Genomic DNA, 18,761 nt, shown 5'->3' with positions numbered 1-18,761 from the left:
CAGCTAAGTGATTCAATTATATATATTCTTTTTTCAGATTCTTTTTTATTATAGATTATTACATGGTATTGAATAGAGTTCCCCAAGCTCTAGAGTAGGACTTTGCTGTTAATCTATTTTATATATAATAGTATGTACTGTTAATCCCAAACTCCGAATTTAGCCCTCCTCTCCCTTCACCTTTGGTAACCGTAAGATTATTTTGCAAATAAGTTCATTTGTATCATTTTTTGAGTTTTCACGAATAAGTGATATTATATGATATTTATCTTTGCATTTTAACCTCACATCACAGACGTGGCCCCGAATCCTATTCCTAGAACAGCCAAGCAGTGTTTTGGTGACCTCTGATAGTTTGTTTCTACAAAACAGAAATAGACTCCCAGACATAGAGAACACAACTGTGGTTACCCAGGGGGAGGCGAGGAGGGGGAGGGTTGGATTGGGAGTTTGAGATTAGCAGATGCAGACTACTGTATCAATACATAGGATGGATAAACAACAAGGTCTTACCATATGGTACAAGGAACTAAACTCAACAGCCTATAATTGAAAAGAATATGAAAAAGAATGTATATATGTATAACTGAATCACTTTGCTGTATAGCAGAAGTTAACATCACATTGTAAATCAATTATATTTCAATAAAAAAAAATTTTTTAAAGGAAAACAAAAGAAGATGGAAGAGGAGGTGAAGGTGAGTGATTCTAAGGGGGAAGGTGGACTTGTTAACTCACTTTATTTATCCATTAACTATATCTCGCACAACCTACATGTGCCCAGAGGAAGCCTAGAATTTTGCTCCAAAGTTCTAACCCCTGCCTGAGTCACACGCTGTCTCCTCCCGAATGGTCAGAAGCCCTCGGGGTCATCCACAGACCCCTCTCCCGTGGCGTGGCTCCTCCAGCCAACGGCAGGTCATCTGCTCCTAAAGGGTCTTTCCACTGTTTGTTTTCTCTCACCCTTATCACAGAGGTGGATGGTATTAGATATGTTTCTTTTTGGCAAGTATGAGGTAAGCAGAGGTCACCTCAGTGTCAAACAGAGATGTAGAAAAGCAGATATCGTTACAGTGCAAACCCGGCAGCCCGAAGTACAAACAAAAGAATTCTTTCAGCGACACTTCAAAACCAATTGAAACCATAGTGAGGCTCTGGGGGCCACTTTCTAGACAGAAGTCAAGCCAAAACCTTCAGGCTCAAGGGCTCTTCTGTCCTGAGCTGATACAGGGAGGCAGACATGTCCCTTCATTTTCTCCAGCTCAGACCCAGTGATGGGGGTCACCCTGGTGACTGTTTTAGCAGGCAATTCAAAGTGACAGAGACTGCAAACAAAACCTAGAAAACCCTATGCTGTACAGCCTGTAATCCTTTAGTGCTCAGTCTATGCCAACCCCTAAGGTGGGAGAAAGCCCACTTCCTTAGAGCTGCCATCGACTCAAGCCAAGAGGAGAACGCGAGAACACAGGATGTTACTCTGCATAGATCACCTCACCTCTGAGCTCCAAGATAGCAATTACCTTACCTTTCTTTTCTTCAACATGCAAACTTTCAGGGCTTTGCACAGAGTAGGAACTCAGTAGCTCCTTGGGGATCAAACTCCCTGTCTTTTAAATCTCAGGATCTAAAGTCTTTGTATTTTCTTCTCCACCTCTTTTTATTTTTTTTACAGATTTTCTTTTGATGTGGACCATTTTTAAAGTCTTTATTGAATTTGTTAGAATGCTGTTTCTGTTTTACGTTTTGGATTTTTGACTGTGAGGCATGTAGGATCTTAAGCTCCCTGACCAGGGATCAAACCCACACCCACTGCATTGGAAGGTGAAGTCTTAGCTTCTGGACCACCAGGGAAGTCCCTGTATTTTCAAGTTACAGTTCAGGATGCCCCTAGATCCAAAAGAATCTCTCGCTCTATTCTCATTTACTTTCCGTCCATTTAATTTTGGTTAACCCTAATCTTACTAGTTCTCACTTTCTGTTTTCTGTTTTTTCACAAGCCCTGAGTCTTTTTAAGGATCCTCTTCCCCCAGATCAAGCCCGCAACATGCTCTTTTCTTCCTCCTGCACACCCACCGCCTTTTTCACTGGCGATTCCTCCTCCTCTGTCATATATTTTATTTTGTTATCACCCCCACCAGTTGCTGTCAGGCTCAAGCTTCTCTACCTCCGCAAGGTGACCCTTGAAGAAATCAAATCATCCATCAGTCTTTGAGTCATAACATGATAAAAGGTGCTATATGAGCTACTCTGAGAAACAATATAATCCAACCATCGCTCAGGGGCTATTTCCAGTCTGTCGCAAGTTTTTACTGGTTTACAACACTCTACCACCAAAAGCACTCATGCCCTATACTCTAAGAATTTAATAAGCTCAATGTTGGCAAACTGAATTACAGCCTCGGAGTGAACAATACAATTTGTTCTTCACTTCACTGTTATAATAAATGGATGAGAACATGTAACCAAAATTATTATTAATTATTTCATAAACACACTTTATAAAGCTTAAACACACTGTAGAAATTTTAGGTACTTTACTGTTAAGAGTTAAGTAGTACTGGTTCCATGATAAAGCATTAACTAGCTCTGCAACTTCGGGTTCATTGTTTAATGTCCTGGGTCTTAGGCTTGTGCTCAGTCACTCAATCATGTTCGACTCTTTGTGACCGCATGGACTGTAGCCCGCCAGGATCCCCTGTCCCTGGGATTTTCTAGGCAAGAATACTGGAATGGGTTGCCATTTCTTCCTTCAAGGGATTTTCCCCACCCAGGGATAGAACCTGAGTCTTCTGCGTCTCCTACATTGGCAGGCAGATTCTTCACCACTGAGCCACCAGGGAAGCCCTGGGTCTTAGGTAGTATATGCAAAAAAAAAAAAAAAGAAAGAAAGAAACAAAAAACTCAGGATAACAATATTTTCACTTGAGACTCCTACCTACCTATCTTTCTAATTCGGTCTTAAGTGAAACCACTTCCAAGATAAAAGCATCAATCTGATAAGTCGACAGCAAACCCAGCCCATTTCATGGCCTGTGAATGTTAATTATTAATAGATTAAGTGAAACCCACCATCTCTCATTATTTTCGTGAAGGTTCAACACTCTAAGAAATGTAAAAGCACTTTGAAAAATTATAAAGCAGTATGCAAATGTAATGGATTATTTTTTTAAAGGTTTTTTTGATGTCACCATTTTTTTAAAATCTTTATTGAATTTGTTACAATACTGCTTCTGTTCTATGTTTTGATTTTTTGGCCCAGAGGCGTGTGGCATCTTAGCTCCCTGACCAAGGACTGAACCCACATCCCCTGCATTGAAAGTCTAAGTCTAAACCATTGGGCCATCAGAGAAGTTCCTCAAATGTAATGGATTAGTATTACAGAATATGAAGAACTCCTTCAATGTGCTAATTAAATAAAGAACTAAGTAAGGTTCAAACAAAAAGTGCTATAGAATTTCAGCAGCTACCAACATGGATCAAAATTGAGGGGAGAACATGGATTCATTTCTGTAAAGATCTATTGTGTCATATCAAAGCAGACTATAGTGTCTGCTATATCTCCATCAAATTCAATGACATTTGTATTCAAGAACCAATTTTACATAACTAAAATAAAAGCCTTTGTTACAGTGGGAGAAAAAAAAAATCAATAATGCAGGAGTTTAAGTAACAGAGAGGTTGATGTCTCTCTTATGTTATAACCCAGAGCAGCAGGGAGAACAGGTCTACTGTACCTGGTCATTCATGGACTCAACTTTCTTCTAGAAGGTGTCTTTGTAATCTTAGAGGAGATTGGCATCATCTCTAGGATCAAAGCTGGTGATCAGCTTATCAGTGCTCCAGCTCAAAGGAAAACAGCATGAAAAGCATGTTTTCTGGCTTAAGCCGGAGGTGGTACACATCACTAGGAGTTATATTCCACCGGCCAGAACTTAGTTCCATGACTTAACAGATTTTGGTGGAATATCAGCCATCGAACTAGAAACTTTGTAAAGAATATGGAACTTGAGACAAGCATTGAAAGATATTTACAGTAACAGCAGAAAGTCTAGAAAGACCTATAATTATAAACGGTAATTTCCTAGGTCCCTTCTTTGCTGCTACCCAAGATCCTATTTCTTACCTTAGTCCATGAAATTTTTTCAAACAAATTCTGGAGAAAGAATAAGGGAGCACTGTTCCCCCCTACCCCACACACACACACACAAAAAAAAATATATATATATATGTATGTGTATATATACATATAAATATATATATACACGTTAGCAGGCACAGTGGTAAAGAATCTGCCTGCCAATGCAAGAGGCGTTGGAAACTCGGGTTTGATCCCTGGGTTTGGAAGATCCCCTGAATAAGGAAATGGCAACCCACTCCAATATTCTTGCTTGGAAAATTTCATGGACAGCTGAGCCTAGAGGGCTATAGTCCAGGGGGGTGCAAACAGTTGGAAACAACTTAACGCGCACATATGTAATATAACACACACACACATATGTATAGTAGACCTTTGAAACAATGTTTAAGACCTTTATAATAATGTTTAAAACAATAATGTGCACAGCACAACAATTTCCCCTCAGAATAATCAGGCATATAAGAATGCGCCTATGAACAAAATTTACCAATATTACAAATGTTTATAGAGATAAAGATTAATTTATAGGAAAAAAAAATGAGCAGTGGTTTTTCACTGTAACAATTTCTAAACAAGGCTCTCTAAACGGTAAATATAATTCAGGTGACAAAAGCAACACCAATTTAAAAAAAATCAAGAAAGTGAATTTTCAAAATTTTAAAAATGACAGGCGGAGTTGGAAGGGGTGCAGCAATAAGTCTAAATATTCTGTAATTAGAGAAGATATCACAGTGGTTGTAATGAGCTAGCTCGGAAGGATCGCTTGGAGCTCTCCAGATGGCTAAGAGTAGAAAGGTTTACTTTCCATTTTTCTCTTACAGTTGGGTAAATCCTCAAGCAAATGTTCATTCGCCTCTGGCTCAGCTTAGATTCTCATCCCGTTTAGAACCGTCTCTCAGAGGAGACCCGTTGGACCCAGGTTCTCCACCCAGAGAAGCAGAATATTTAACTCAATTATTGCTGTGAAAGCCGAAGATGAGAAATCTCCCTTCTGGCATCAGGAGATGAATACCTGTCAGCGCTCACCTCTGGGGCCCAAGTGATCTTCAGATGGAATTTACCCACAGCCATCCATAATGGCTCACTCAATCTGAAGGCTTCTGTTTGTAAATGCAGCCTCCCTTGAAGGAACACAGTCTTCATTTACAGGAGCCTGGGCCTGGGAAGCCCTTATTTATGCTACTGCAGGACAAACAAAACATCACACAGCAAAAGAGGGGGAAAAAAAAGTAAATAAAGTTCCCAATAGTATCTCCCAAGATTTGGCCCCATTTTGACAAAGGATGGTGTCCTTGTTTCTACAAGCTTTGTTCTAACACCAGGACTGGGCTGAGATCTTGGGTTTAGATGAAAGATCAAAACTGATAGCATTTGGCTTGTCTGCCTCCAGGGCAGCTTAGAAAAGGGACCTGGTGGGTTGTTAAGTTGTTGACATTTTCAAAACTAACTGTGCTATTGACTAAACAAGAAGTAATTACTCCAGCTACTTGGAGCATACATTGTCAAAAAATCACGCAGCTTGGTGGCAGTTCTCAGAGTTAGGGGTGGGGCTTTGAAATCCAGAGGAACACATGCCATTCTGGAAATTAAAAATCACCACCGAGAAAATAGTGAGCACTTCTCAGAGAGTAATACCAACAGTTTCTAATGATAGAGTAGCAATCAAATGCTTTGTCTCAAGTCATTCAGCACCAAAAGCTTTGTTCTAGAACCTCAAAATGATGTAAGCTTCATGTTATAAAGAAGCAAAATATAACCCAGAGAAGTAAAATGCCACAGAAATAAAACATAGCTTGGAAATGATAGGATAGATTTTTCTGACTGTTCCTTGGGGGCTGTAAGTGACCGTGGCCTTAATTTAAGATCAAGATGTGATTCTGACATAGTCAAGAGTTCTGCATAGAGCTGACGGAACACAATATTTAGGATTGGGATGGTCCCAGTAATCCTGCATCACCAAAACTCGACCTTACACTTCGCTGTAAAAACTTGGAACCAAGCCCGGGACACAGTGCCCTTCCAGAAGCTTTTCCTCTGGGACACACACAGTTGTGTTCCACACCTAGTCCCTCTTTTGGAAGCACCCCCTGATCCTAGTCTAGCCCCTCAGCTTCATACTTTTCCCAAATCTAATTTTGGTTCAGAGCTTGCTTTTGCCGCAAAACCCTTGTCTTAACCCTTCTGAATCAAGAAGTCTCCTAGGTTGGAATGACAAAAGCTCTTTGCTTATTTTTGTGCTGGTTTTGTTCTTGAGCCCATCGCCTAAAATAACCAGCAGGAAGTCACCGCTGTGCTTCTGCATGTGAACACATTTGTCACCATCAGAACCCTTGACCCGTAAGAAACAATGATTCCTTTACAATAACTATGATGCTTGGTAACATTTTCCCCTGAAAGAGGTCTATGTATTTAGTTAGCTTCACTGGCCATCTAAAGACCTCTGCCTCTTCCATGAAGGGCACCTCATTTTTATAGTTTAATTTTTACTTCTCTAGGCTGGGTAAATAAGTTAGACTCATGTGCAAAAATTGGGTAAGAATTAGATACTTACTTTAGGTATGTTCAGATCAGATCAGTCGCTCAGTCGTGTCCGACTCTTTGTGACCCCATGAATCTCAGCACCCCAGGCCTCCCTGTCCATCACCAACTCCCGGAGTTCACTCAGACTCACGTCCATCGAGTCAGTGATGCCATCCAGCCATCTCATCCTCTGTCGTCCCCGTCTCCTCTTGCCCCCAATCCCTCCCAGCATCAGAGTCTTTTCCAATGAGTCAACTCTTCGCATGAGGTGGCCAAAGTACTGGAGTTTCAGCTTTAGCATCATTCCTTCCAAAGAAATCCCAGGGCTGATCTCCTTCAGAATGGACTGGTTGGATCTCCTTGCAGTTCAAGGGACTCGCAAGAGTCTTCTCCAACACCACAATTCAAAAGCATCAATTCTTCGGCGCTCAGCCTTCTTCACAGTCCAACTCTCACATCCATACATGACCACAGGAAAAACCATAGCTTTGACTAGACGAACCTTTGTTGGCAAAGTAATGTCTCTGCTTTTGAATATGCTATCTAGGTTGGTCATAACTTTCCTTCCAAGGAGTAAGCATCTTTTAATTTCATGGCTGCAGTCACCATCTGCAGTGATTTTGGAGCCCAGAAAAATAAAGTCTGACACTGTTTCCACTGTTTCCCCATCTATTTCCCATTAAGTGATGGGACCGGATGCCATGATTTTCGTTTTCTGAATGTTGAGCTTTAAGCCAACTTTTTCACTAATAAACCAATAATTCTACAAGAAGGAAGGGGAAAATGTGAAAACACATCACATTACCAGATGGTCTTATAGCATGGTCCCTTGTGTTTCTCAAGCTGACAAAATTTTGGTATAAATTGTGGGATTTATATATTACATAACTATACAATCAGACTTCCTTGGTGGCTCAGCAGTAAAGAATCTGCTTGCTAATGCAGGAGACTCAGGTTCAATCCCTGGGTCGGGAAGATCCCCTAGAGAAGGAAGTAACAACCCCCTCCAGTATTCTTGCCTGGGAAATCCTATGGACAGAGGAACCTGGCAGGCTACAGTCTATGGGGTGGCAAAGAGTTGGCCATGACTGAGAGACTAAACAACAAGAGGCTATGTAATTAACTCTACTGAAGGTTAGTACAAACTTCTGAAATTACGAGAGGACAAGGGTTAAAAATCACATTGGTTCATCATTTTCCCAAGTGTGCTACAAGGAACATTAATGAAGTGGAAAGTTGGTTTCCATGGACAAATAATTCGGGTAAGTAATGGATCAAAGAAAATAAATAGATTTCTTAAGTATTCTTCTCAGGGCTTTATTATGTGAATATTGTTATAATATTCACCAAGAGGTAGACCAACACCCACTGTCTTCCCATCTTAGCTGCCCATGACTTTCTTTTTCAGTGACTATCTATCTCATGGGACTAATGCTCTTCAGATTAATAATAATAATAAGCACTGCTGACCACATTTGCATGCTCACTCTGTACCAGGCATTGTGCTAAGCTCATCATATCCCATCTCATGTAACTTTGTAGGGACTCTCAATCATAGGTCACATTAAATCCTCATTTTACAGAAGACATGAGTTCAGAGAAGTCAAGCAGCAAGTCTAAACTCACACATCTGGCAAGCTGCAGAACCAGAACTCATGTCATTCTGACCCCAGAATGTATCCCCTTGATGCAGATCCCCTTATTGTGAATCTGTCCTCCTGCGTCAAATGAGGGAGATAACTCCCTCCCTTGCTGTTTCCTGCTGAACTTGGATGAGCATAACTGCTTTGGGGGAAGAGGAGAAGAGAGAAAAGGAAAGAAGTTGGGGGAGGGGGGCATGATTTGGTTTAGATTAAAATAAAGTGATCAGATAAGTCATTGCTGTTATTTCGAGGGTTTTGAGGGAGTGGAGACCCGGACAGGAAAGACCATTCCTTATTGACAGGACGGGCAAGAGAACGGGTTTCTGGTTTTCACAGGTATATACTAAATTCATCTTTTTTTCAACAAGGTGCAAAGGAAAGCAAGAGGCTTGTTTTATTTTTCACAAATATTTCACATTGCCAAGGTGACCGGAGTAACATCCCAGCCACAAAACTAGTACAAACCACAGGCAGCCAAGGGAAACCAACGCAGCTCTAAAGGTAGATTCCAAAACGAAACTAAAAATTTGAAAATTAAACAGGGCGCGGGGGGAGGGGGGGTGGGGAGGGGGAGCCTGCATCACAGATTAAAAAAGAATGTCATTTTCTTTAAAAAGTGTTTAACTGCAAATGAAGCACAAGGTTTTTGCTAGTACCCATGTTCTTATAGGGCCAGTTCTTCCACAGTAAGCCCACAAATTTAAAAAATGGGGAGGTGGGGAAAAACTGCCTATACAATTTAATTGAGTTTCCTGGAGGGACAAGCAGAAACCAACCAACTTTTCCAGACTCTGGGAAGGAATTTGAATCTCACATGCCCAGTGGGAGCAAGTCTTCATCCGCATTTTAAGATCCCTAGGGTTTCTCAAAAGCTTTGGGAGTTTCTTGGGGAGGCCAGGAGCATTCAGAAACTTAAAAATAGGGAGTGCTTCCCTGGTCACATTTTTTTTTTCACCTGATTTAAATTCATTCTATGGCTCACCCGAAGTTCAGAATCCCTGGCCCAGAAAATAGAGTTACAATGTCCTTTAAAAGTCAGGGATGGACAAGGAAAGGAGAAACCACCCAGGGCAAAAGCCCCAAGGATTCCCTGAGACCAGAACCTCTCCCCCCACCCCCACCTTCTCCACTGCACCAACCACCCACGGTTTATGGCCCAGCTGCCCCCCTGAGCAGCCAGGAAAGGCCCAACCACTCCAGGCTCCGAAGGGTCTAACCAGGCAGAGGGCCATTTGTGATGCGAGCACAGTTTCTCAAAGGGATCTTCTGCCTGCTGATTTTGTGGTCAGAAGTCCATTTGATTCTCATCCCTGCAAGTCCTGCTTTACCAAGACCAGAGAAAGGCCAGATTTCTTAGCCATTAACAGTCAGGCTTCCCTGGTGGCTCAGATGGTAAAGAATCTGCCTACAGTGCAGGAGACCCGGCTTCGATCCCTGGATTGGGAAGAGAATGGCCACCCACTCCAGTTATTCCTGCCTAGAGAATTCCACAGGCAGAGGAGCCGGGCGGGCTACAGTCCATGGGATCACAAAGAGTCAGACACAGCTGAGTGACTAGCAAAACAACAGTCAGGAAAACCAAGAAAAGCTCACCCTAAGGAACTTCCCTGGTGGTCCAGCAGTTAAGAATTTGCACTTCCACGGCAAAGGTTGTGGGTTCAATCCCTGGTTGGGGAAGTAAGATCCCACATGCCCCTAGTGTGTGGATGCTTAGCTGCTCAGTCGTGTCTGACTCTTTGGCAACCCCATGGACCATAGTCTGCCAGGCTCCTCAGTCCATGGAATTTTCCAGGCAAGAATATTGGAGTGGGTAGCCACTTCCTTCTCCAACTAACTGTCACTGAAGGCCTATCTTGGAAAAGATGCTGTGCTAGGTCCTAGGAGATAGAAAACTAAAAACCCCACAATTTCTTTCACCCGCCTGCAATAGGAGCTCATGATACAGTCAAGGAGGTAGAGGATGGTAGTGTTGAGAAGAAAAGGCCTTCAGTAGAAACATAGAACCTGGATGCAGAGAAATCACAAAAGGTCTTGCTCAGAAATACTGGGTGTTACAAACCATTTTCTGAAGGTTAGAGAATTTTCCGTGCAAACATTCAAGTATAAAGTAAGCCCAATGCTGAAACCCTAAGAAGATTATATCTGTCAAAAATGTATCTATTCTCTCTCTTTTTGGTGTTTCAGACATCTGATCAAAGAGACATGAAGAGATGAGAGAGGGTTCAGTATAAAGACTCTAGAAATGGACTCAAAAACCTTTGGTGACCTTTTCAAATCATAATCATGATCAGTTTCTGAGAAGTCTCTTGGTCCCATTTCTGAATCCATAAAGTGATAATAAATTATCCTTGGCACCACCCCCCTCTCTAGGATGTTGAAAGAATTAATGAGATGGCATCTATAAGATGCTTTGAGTTCAATGAGAGATGTCAAGGAAGCAAAATAAGAAATACGGTTATCATTGCAGCTCGTCTAATCCAGTGAGCTTCAGTGGAGTTTAGAAATACCTCCATTCTTTCTTCACAGCTTTCTCTCCCTAATGTTTAAAGGTTGGCATGACTGATTCACGGAACATGACTGAGAGCAACCAACAAAACGGAAAAGAAAAGCTGAATGCAAATCCTGTGTTTCTGCACAGGAGGTCGAGCGGAGCAAAGAATACAGCCTACTTCCTGTCCCCCCAATAGCTCAGGGCTCCCTCTGGCTATGTGGCTGTAACTTATCCACACTCAGAAAAAAATTATTCACTTTCCACTCTGAGTCAGAACCTTTTGGTCTCCAAACATACTGACAAAAATGCATCCATTTGAGTCATTTTATGTTTGGGATGTTTTTCCCCTAAGCACACATTTTTATCTCCTCTGCTTGGCCTCCCTTCAGAAATTATGGACTTCATTTGCATCTCATTGATTTGTATATATTTGTATACTAATCCATTAGAAACGTGAACTTTTTTCCCCCTTTGCAGACAAGGTATACTGGATCCTCATTAATTTCAAGCTCCTTGATCCTTTCCCTTGATCCTGATTTTTGGTTTGTTACCTGCATTTGTCTGTTTTGCTATATTCTTTGACCAGTCTCTCTGTCTGGGGAGATGGAGGAGAATACTGAGACCTCTTGGAGATGCTCCTGATAGGATGACTTTGGGCACCTGGGAGAGGTGGGTTTGCCCTTTGCATTACCTCTGTCCATGTCGCAAATTCACACATTCGACATGGGAGGTGAAGCCTGCTCCAAGACAGTTTCACAAGTTAAGAATGTGGAAAATACCCACATCCTACTGCAAACACTGACCAAATGAACTCTTCAACTGAGGCAGCCATTCAATAACAACAGCAGCAAAAAAAAAAAAAAATAGCAAGAAGTCAAACGAAAGGAAATATGCTTAAAGATTTTTGTATAAAAGCATCACAGACTCAATAGACAGGAATTTGAGCAAACTTCAGGAGATAGTGGAAGATAGGGAAGCCTGATGTGCTGCAGTCCATGGGGCCTCGAAGAGTCAGACATGACTGAGCAAATGAACAGCAACAATTTTAGTAAAACACTTGAATGAACGCAACAACCTTCAAGGCAAAGACATTGCCATTCTCACCCTCAGTGGAGCAGCAACTTCTAGTCTCTCTAGCAATAGCCATGACCTCCAACAGCCTTCCAACCAAACCTAGAATCATGCCAGCTCCAAATAGTAAACAAGATGGTTATGGTAGTTGATCTCATCCCACGGTAGACCTTCAACAGAAAGAAAAAATAATTACAATTTTCCTGAGCCAAATGGTACTTACTATTCAGGGTGTTTATTTATTTATTTTGTAATCCCTATCCCTCCAGCACAAACTCTCTCAAGCTCAGACTGGTCTGTTCTCAGTTTGCCCATCATTTCCCAGCCCCAGAGAACATGCCTTTTAACCTTTTCCTTCTGCCAGAACTAGGTCAGATATTCTGGGAAGCCTTGTCTGTCCAATCACCACACAGGGATTACTTCCTTTTTCTGGAGCATCTTTAGAAGGCATCTCTCCCTGGCACCAAGCACAGATGGTTCTCCTACTGTGTTTGCCAATCACTCTATATTGAATTGCTTAGCGGGTGCGGGAACACAAAGCTCAGTAAGCACATACCCTGGCTTGAGCGGTCCCCAGTCTGTTGTGGTAGACAGCTTGGCTTCTCAGAGTCTGTACAGTCCTAAGGCAGAGGTCTTTGTGATTTTTTCTATTTTCTTTTCAGCAGCTTCCTGACTCAGGTAAGAAGCACTCAGTGAATAAGGGTTGATTCAGATATGCAACCAAAGAAGACTCTCCCAAAGACTGATGCTTGAAAATGCTTCCTTTTTAACTCAAAATTTCTAACACACACCAAAATTTAGCCCTCTGAATAAGAGCAATACTGCTCCATTCCTTTAAGCATTTTCTAACTACCATTTACCAGCTCTCTAATTTAGGAATTCTGCAGGGGACTGGAAAGGACAGTGGCAGGGCGGGGGTCGGGGAAGGGTGGGGTGGGGGAGGGGGGGTGAGGTGATGATGCATTTGCATAAGAAAATATGTTTCTAGTAAGAGATTCCAGTCCCTTGAAATTAAAAAGAAACCCAAACAAATTTGCAAGGATCAGGGGCAGTTCTTCACCTGCCTCTTACTTCCAGCAAACAGCTCAGTCATTCAGAATGTCTTTAAAAGGTCCCTCCGCCCCCCTCCCCTCGCCCCCGCAGGCGACATTAGCTAAGCACAATTATTTACTTCTAACCAAAAAGCACAAAAGAGAGTACGTGGACCACTGCCCCCAAGAGTGTGGAGCAAAAGGCATACATTTTTCGGGGGAGATGGCAGGACTCCGCTGCCCTGTCATTCCTTCTGGGGCACTGGAATTCATCTTCAGGACAGCCCCAGACCAAGGAGGGGCTGCCGCAGCCAAGTGACCCCACCCTGCCTCCTCTGCACGCAAGCCCCGCCCCACCCTCTCGTGGCGGCCCCTCCCAGCCCTTCCTGTACCTGCCCCGCCTCAAGCTCAGAGCAGCAAAGCAAGGAGACCCAAGGCCATGTATTCTGACCCGTGTCCTTTCCCTCCAAAGCAAATTTCCATTGGACCGTCTCGTCAAGATAAAAAGCATCAGAAAATAAGAGGGGTTGGAGAAAAGGGAAGAGAGGAGATGGGTAGGATCGTTTCATTTTATTTATTTTTTTTAACCTTTTGTTTTAGCCAGTTATCCCAACATCTTTTGTTGCCATCATTTCAGGTGGACAGCAAAGGGGCTCAGCCATACATATACATGCATCCATTTATCCCCCAAACTGCCCTCCCATCCAAAGATTATTTTCATTATGAATTGATAGCATAAAATTCTATGCAGTCTCAATATTTGTTCATCAGGTTTGATTTAGAGCCACATTCTAAATCTATGGTCTCTGTCCTCTTAGAGTTTATTGACAGGAGTGAGTTGGTCTCAGCTGGATTCAGCTTCCTGGTATGAAACCCATGACTTATTTTGTGACAACACATGCTGCTGGTCATGGGTTTCATTACTTATTTCCAGGTAAAAGGGGAAAAAGAAGAAGGAGAAGAAAATAGCATCTGTAATGTAATTATTTTCAAGAGGGATTTTTACAAACAGCTTCATGTAAAAGCTCAGACATATTAGGAAGGCTTGTTCAGAGTTTCAGAAGGACCTGAATTTCAATCCAGCATCTCACTAGCTGGGTGACCAAGCAAACTATTTCAGCATTCTAAACCTGAAAAATGTGAGGGTCAGACATGTGTGACCAATATGATTAGATAGTACAGTATAAAGGACAGAATAGAATGCCTGGCATTTAATAAGCCCAAGTGGCTTCCCAGATGGCAGTGGTAAAGAATGCACCTGCCAACGCAGAAGACATAGAAGGGACATTTTGATCCCTGGTTCGGAAACATCCCCTGGAGAAGGGCATGGCAACCCACTCCAGTATTCTTGCCTGGAGAATCCCATGGCCAGAGAGGCCTGGTGGGCTACAGTCCATGGGGTCACAAAGAGTCAGACATGACTGAGCAGGAGCAAGAAGAGCTTTTTATGCCAAAGCTGGGGCTGCAAGTGGGAGATGTATTGAAAGCACAAAGTCAAGAGAAGGATCAGAATGAGAGCGCAAGATGCTTCCCAGGGCAGGGCAGGAGAATCTGAATTTCAAAGATGAGACCAAAGAGGTAGGCAAGGCCAGGGCAGCTCATGAAGGACCCTTAAGGAGTCTGGATTATTTCCTGAAAACTAGAATCCTTTAAGCAATGGAGCGACAGAATCAAGCATCAGCTGATTCTGATGACAGAATCACACACTCAGATCACAGTGTGAAGAGATTAAAGGTGGGAAGTGGGAGGTGAAGGGTAACATAAAATTGAAATGCAGTCATGACCGTTTACTCAAAAACCCAATCATGTGCACCACGATTTCATTCCCTGAATGAGAATAGTACAGGTCAACGCCTTTAGGGGTTTCTCAACTGCACTTTATCTGTTTTCTAATTGGAAGATTTTTAAGCAGATGACGATTAGCAAAATTGCTAACTGAAATAACGAAGATGTTAAGAGAGACTACAGATTCCAGCTTGGGAAACGGATAGAACATGATGCCATTCACCAAGGAAGGAAGAGAGGAGAGGAAGACAGGGAAGGAGTGGAAGGGGGATGACTTCAGCTTGACCTTCCAGATTTGGGTTCCCAAAGCACCCAGAGGCACAGATGCCCATCCAGTGGGCAATTATGTATCTTTCATTTGGAGCTCAGGAGAGGAATCTGAGCTAGAAACAGATTCGAAATGCATCTACTCCCGGGGAAGACTCACCTGGGAAATGTGTGCAGTGACAAGAAGACCAAGATTAGAATCTGGGCACCATCATCATCATATTCATCTTATATTTTTCATCTGTTGCAAGGTTTATTTAACAATATGATACAAGAAACGAGTTGGTAGTGGTTTAGTCGCTAAGTCATGTCAGACCAAATGGATTATAGCCTACCAGGTTCCTCTGTCCATACTTTACCATTCTATACAGTGATTGAATCTTATTGAATTTTCTTATTTATAGTAATTATAATGTTTGCATGATTTACGCTAGAATTGCTTTTCCTCATTTCAAGTTTCACATAGAAGAAAGAAAAGAATGCTTCTTTTCTATTAATATGAGCATGGTCCAAGAGAGTCATCATCCCTATTTTTTGTCTAAAACCAGTTTTATCAGAGAAACAAAGCAACAATTTCTGCATCTGCAAGACAAGAGTTTGGCTTAAGCCAGTATGTACAGATAGATGTGTGTGTGGGTGTGGATGTGTGTGCACACAGGAGCCCATTCCTATTGTCCAGGGTAACACTTGGAGACACCCACACAATTCAGTATAGAAAAAGAAAATCTTTCCACTATGTCAGAAAGTTATCAGGATACATTAAAAGCTTGTAGTATTTCAGGAATCGGTTTCTGAATATTATTTTGCTTCTTATTTTCAAACAGAAATGCTCAAAGTCTTGAAATACAAATAAAAAATATGAATATACTTTAAGGATGATTAGTGGAAGGAGAGTCTAGAGAGGAGACCCAGGAGGAGCAGCCAGAGATGAGAAAGGTAAATAGTGCCGAATGCAGGAGGAAACGTCAAGGAGGTAATGGAAAATGCCCAGGGGACTTAGTAACTCAGATGACCTCCAGGAAGTTAGTTCAGAGGCTTGGTGTGGGCGGACGGCATTCTCCTTCTATTTCACTGTGACATTTGACTCACCAGTACTTCAACTTACAAGTTTTCTGTTGGTGTAAAAAGCAGATGAGGAGCTGCTTGGGCCCAAATGCAAAGTGTCTTGACTCAGCAGAGATAAAAAGTCAACTACCAACTGCTCAGAAGGTCAGCGGTGGTAACCAGGAGACGCATGTGGAGGCGTTATGCTGGGTGGGCTAAAGAACCTTCAGAAAAACTTCTTTCTGATCGTGGTCATGTGCTCTATTACACTAGTATATAGAGTTTAGCAAGGAAATAAAAACGTTCATTTTAGTTACAATGCCTTTGAGTTGCAGAGTTCCAGCCAATAGTTGAATTTTGATTGTCTTTCTCCGCTTGCACATCTTCCAAACCCAAGTGAGGATCTGTGCACTTTTTCTTTGCCCCAGTGGGGTCTTTCAGAATTCAGTGCTTCAGACCTGAAACTCCAGTGCATCGGTGTCTTGAATACCAGTGGGTATCACGCAGGCATCCTGCCTGGGGCCACCCTGGGGAGCGAGCCCCAGGGGCAGAATGACGGCCCCTGCGAGGTCTCTGGCTTCTCCGTGGGGTCCCGGGCAGCGCCTCATGTGCGAGCATGTAAAAGACCACAAAGAGGTGCTCACCACGGTCAAGGCCATCCCGGTGCAGGTGGATGGGGACCCAAGCCAGCTGGCCGCCTCAGGTTCTCGCGCCTTCCTGTGCAAGCGGCCCACCAGGGTGCAGAAGACCTAGCAGAGGCGGGGGCCGTCCCTGGAGAGCGACAGCAGTGGGTGCCTGAGCAGCTGTGGGTGGATCCAGATTAGCAGGCAGCACGCACAACCACGACGCCCAGTTTAAGAATGTGCAGCTTACAGAGGCCTCTGTGCAGCTGGGCGGGGTGCTGGTCCTGGGAGACAGTGACCTAGAGCCTCTGCTGAGCCCACATCCAGAAGCTCCAGTAGGAGCTCAACGGTCAGGAAGTCACATCCTTGATCAAGGCCCTGAACTGGCCCCCAGGTGGTACTTCCTGGATGCAACCACTGACAGCCACTTCTACAGGATGGACCTAAACCAGGAACCCCTCAGCTGCATGACTGAGATGGCACCCGAGGAGGCTTGTAGCCTGGACCAAGAGCCCTGGGGGGCACAGCCCAGCCTGACCTCATACTTCCCCTCTCCCCACCTCACCTTGCCCTCCTATGCCCCTTGCACGGCCAGAGGCGGGCGCCGCAATCCTGAAAATGATAAACTGCTTGAGGCTGCCAAGAGGAACAACTTCTGAAAGAGACAGACGCTGCATCGAGCTGTAGGAGCCGCTGGTTCTTGCTCCCCGTGGTCAGTACCAGCAGCAAGGAAGGGATCTGCTATGTGCTGGACCACCCCCAACCCCCTCCCCCGCACCCGTCCCCCAACCCTTGATGCTGGGGAGGAAGGAGCCCAGTCCGCACCAGGTGGCAGCCTGGACCAGCGCACCAGCTGCCTTTACATCGTGGAGAGCGGGGAAGCCTCCATTATGAAGACAAAGCAGCGGGGGTCTGAGAAGGCTCAGAGGCTGAGAAGGCTCAGGACACCAAGCTGCCACCTACCTGGGTATCGGCAGCATGACCCTCTGAAGCACCCGGAGGACTAGGAGATGGCTGTGGAGCGGTGAAGCCAGTACAGGGCAGTAGGGGACAGAGTCACCCAGACATGACCCATCCCCCTTTTGGTCCAGCCTTACTGCCATGTGCCAGTTGGACAGCCACCAGGGGACCCACGCCCCAGGGAAGGAGCAGGGTGTGCCCCCCTGAGGAGCCGCCCTGACCGAGGGATGGACTCCGAGAAGCCAGAGGGTCTCACCTGTTCCCCTGAGGCCCCAACTTGATTCAGAGGCTCACAGGGGAAGAATATTTCACACACACTGATATTGTGTGAAAAGAACAAACTTGTATATGGGATTTCTTGAGATTTCTTGATGAATAAATAATTAAATGAATGGTTTACTTATTGCCAACATAGTGATAAATTAGATAAACTAAGGTATGTGTCAGCTTCATTTTTTTTTTCATGGATAAAGTAATTTGTTATATATCAAATATAAAGGTCACAAAATAAATGTACTCAATTCTAGTCAGTATCTGGAACGTACAGAATTAATTAGAAAAAAAAAAACAACCAACTTTCCCACATTAAAAGACACAGAACTCATTTGTCACCTTCTCCAGCATCCCCCGTTCCAGCCATAACCATGAAAACAGTGGTGAGCTTGTAATTCTTCCATTTTGCTTTTTGACATTGTGATCTCATTATTTCTTTTCCTCTGAGTTGTTTCAGCAAATGTTGGCACGAGAGATTCTGTACATAATGAAGGCACAATCATCTTCTTTCAGTTTTCTTGACACAGAGTGTTGGACCAGATTGACCATCTCGCATGCATTCAAAGTATTTGAAGATGTGGCTAATATGATCTGTGGTTACATAGTTTTGCTGGCTTGTACATAACCACATTCTAAAAGCCACTCCTAATCCCAGGAAAGAAGCATGTCCAGCTCCAATAGAATATCGCTGTCCAACGGAAACACAATGTGAAACTTAGATGCAGTTTAAAATTTTCTGATTTGGGAATAGTAACATCTCTCTTAGCTCTGTCATTAGAAAAGCCCCTAACGCTGGGAAAGATCGAAGGCAACAGAAGGATGTGGCTGAGGACAAGATGGTTAGATAGTCTCCCAGACTCAATGGCCATGAATCTGAGGAAACTTTGGAAGATAGTGGAGGGCAGAGGAGCCTGG

The 18,761-nt window shown here is 43.4% G+C and overlaps 1 long non-coding RNA gene across 5 annotated transcripts in view; it reads right to left on the bottom strand.

Annotated features, from left to right (window-relative positions):
- Positions 1-13,219, bottom strand: part of LOC129625348 (uncharacterized) — a 61,064-nt gene extending 47,845 nt beyond the window's left edge. For 3 of the 5 annotated variants that reach the window (XR_008701362.1, XR_008701360.1, XR_008701359.1), the window contains exon 1: positions 5,165-5,410. This is a non-coding gene — a long non-coding RNA (uncharacterized LOC129625348). Of the gene's footprint in view, positions 1-5,164; positions 5,411-6,689; positions 7,126-11,896; positions 12,034-13,103 lie in introns of those variants that run through there. The other 2 variants (XR_008701363.1, XR_008701361.1) reach the window with 2 other exon arrangements.
- Positions 13,220-18,761: the final 5,542 nt, after the last annotated feature.

The sequence above is a fragment of the Bubalus kerabau genome, chromosome 13 (assembly GCF_029407905.1).
Source record: "Bubalus kerabau isolate K-KA32 ecotype Philippines breed swamp buffalo chromosome 13, PCC_UOA_SB_1v2, whole genome shotgun sequence".
Taxonomy (NCBI): Eukaryota; Metazoa; Chordata; class Mammalia; order Artiodactyla; family Bovidae; genus Bubalus; species Bubalus kerabau.
The sequence above is the reverse complement of the archived record's forward strand: the minus strand, read 5'-3'. Positions and strand labels throughout refer to the sequence as shown.